Here is a 2,500-nt window from a genome sequence, read left to right as displayed (position 1 = left end):
GCTTCAAATCCACGTAAATGTCATTATTATTATTACCATTATATTTTATTTTATTTTATTTTATTTCATTTTTTTTTTTTTGGGGGGGGGGGAGGGAGCCAGGGGGGATTATTTACCTCCCTTTCAAGGAGACTACAGCACAGCACTTCCGGTCAACGCTGCTGAACGCTGTGATTATTTACCTCCCTTTCTAAGAGACTAGGCTGCTGGACGCTGTCTATCTGAGGAAGGAAGGTGGCAGAATGCTCGAGACGACTGTCTCCCAAAGCAGTGTCAGTGAGGGTCTGGGTTCGAATCCCGCTCTCCCCCCTTTCCTCTGACTTTGACTGGAAAATCAGACAGAGTGTCTAGTCATCCGGGTGAGATGATAAACCGAGGCCCCGTGTGGCAGCACGCACTTGGCGCACTGTGAGGTTTCCCCCTGGCAAAATTCTGCGGAAGAAACCCACCCTAACTGGTATTCAATTTTTGATATATATATGGAGTGATGGCCTAGAGGTAAGGCGTCCGCCTAGGAAGCGAGAGAACCTGAGCGCGCTGGTTCGAATCACGGCTCAGCCGCCGATATTTTCTCCCCCTCCACTAGACCTTGAGTGGTGGTCTTGATGCTAGTCATTCGGATGAGACGATAAACCGAGGTCCCGTGTGCAGCATGCACTTAGCGCACGTAAAAGATCCCACGGCAACAAAAGGGTTGTTCCTGGCAAAATAGGGAAAACAAATAAAAACTGCACGCAGGAAAAATACAAAAAAATGAGTGGCGCTGTAGTGTAGCGACGCGCTCTCCCTGGGGAGAGCAGCCCGAATTTCACACAGAGAAATCTGTTGTGATGAAAAGAAATACAAAATTCAAATATGCATGCACTCAAGGCATGGCTGGCGTGTTGGGTTGTGCTGCTGGTCAGGCGTCCGCCTAGAACCTGGTGTGCTGTGGATGTTTGTATTACATATAAACTTGTCTGAAGGCAGTGATACCTCCTTGAGACACCGAATCTCTAAGAAGAGTTAAGTAAACTCAGGTCTCATGTCGATTTGATTTGATATAGATACTTATAATCGGTAGCGTGGCCGAGCGGTCTAAGGCGCTGGTTCAAGGCACCAGTCTCTTCGGAGGCGTGGGTTCGAATCCCACCGCTGCCAATTTTTTTTTTCTCAAGGCCTGACTAAGCGCGTTGGGTTACGCTGCTGGTCAGGCATCTGCTTGGCAGATGTGGTGTAGCGTATATGGATTTGTCCGAACGCAGTGACGCCTCCATGAGCTACCGAAACTGAAACTTATATAGCGCCTATTCTCAGTCGGAGACCAAGCTCTAAGCGCTTTTAACAAAAACGGGTTCATTTGCACAACAGGCTGCCTACCTGGGTAGAGCCGACTGACGACTGGCCATTGGGCACTCATCATTCGTTTCCTGTGTCATTCAGTCAGATTTCAGACACGCACACATACACACTCAGGAAGACCCAACATTGTACGTGCATGACCGTCCTGTTTATTTACCCCGCCATGTAGGAAGTCATACTCCGTTTTCGGGGGTGTGCATGCTGGGTATGTTCCTGTTTCCATAACCCCACCGAATACTGACATAGATTACAGGATCTTTAACGTGCGCATTTGATCTTCTGCGTGCGTATACACACGAAGTGAGTTCACTCACTAGCATGTCTGCACATGTTGACCTAGGAGATGGGGGAAATCTCCACCCCTTTACCCCACCAGGCGCCGTTACCAAGATTGGAACACGGGATCCTCACAGATTGAAAGTCCAACGCTTTAACCACTGGGTTATTGCGCCCCGTGAACTTGTCGCCGCACTTCAGTGATGATCTGGCCCCACTGGTACAGCCAGCCACCTCAGACAGCCGGAGAGAGAAGAGAAGATAAAGGCTGTTTCTCTCCACCTTGACGGACCGCAGAAAGGACGACACAAAGCGCCTTTGGACGAACGTCTCAGCAGAATTCTGAAGAGCGAAACGGCACAATACCTATACAAGGTCTCCTCTCGAGGCAGGCTGCTGCGTCCTCGGTACCCGGCCACCAACCCCAACATTGTTACCCGACCTTTATCACTCCTCCTCCTCCTCCTCCCACCCGACACCCAGCCACCCAGGAGTTTATGGGGTGTGTGCAAAAAAAAAAAAAAAAAACAAAAAAAAAAACGGGTTCGAAAGGTGGCTTGGTGGGTGGTTTCTGTAGTTGAGCAGTTGTTTGTTCGGGGGGTGCTCACACCTACATGGAGAGAGATCAGACCATTTGCCGTCATAATGCTCTGCTGTCGTCTGCTGGTTTTGTGAACAGGATTTTTTCAACTGCCGTTGTGTCTGGAAAGAGCCATTTCCAGAAGAATGAGTCAGGTTTTTTTTTTTTATGGGTTGTGGTAAGTTCTCACCAACCTCCCTCCCCCCTACCATCCCCCCTGTTCCCCACCTCTCTCCACCCTCCTCTCTCCCTTCCCCCACCTCCAACCCTCTCTCTCTCTTTCTCCACCTCCCTCCATCCCTC

At 49.7% G+C, this 2,500-nt stretch overlaps 1 protein-coding gene and 1 non-coding gene across 2 annotated transcripts in view; one reads left to right on the top strand and one right to left on the bottom strand.

Moving 5' to 3' along the window:
* LOC143274774 (uncharacterized) overlaps positions 1-2,500 on the bottom strand; it is a 170,870-nt gene that overhangs the window by 43,151 nt on the left and 125,219 nt on the right. The gene's annotated exons all lie outside the window — the stretch shown is intronic.
* Positions 1,059-1,140, top strand: Trnal-aag (transfer RNA leucine (anticodon AAG)). Its single transcript has one exon. It is a non-coding gene; the product is annotated as a tRNA-Leu (tRNA).

Source organism: Babylonia areolata, chromosome 29 (assembly GCF_041734735.1).
Source record: "Babylonia areolata isolate BAREFJ2019XMU chromosome 29, ASM4173473v1, whole genome shotgun sequence".
NCBI lineage: Eukaryota > Metazoa > Mollusca > Gastropoda > Neogastropoda > Buccinidae > Babylonia > Babylonia areolata.
Note: the sequence above shows the minus strand (reverse complement) of the source record. Positions and strands in the feature narration are given on the sequence as shown.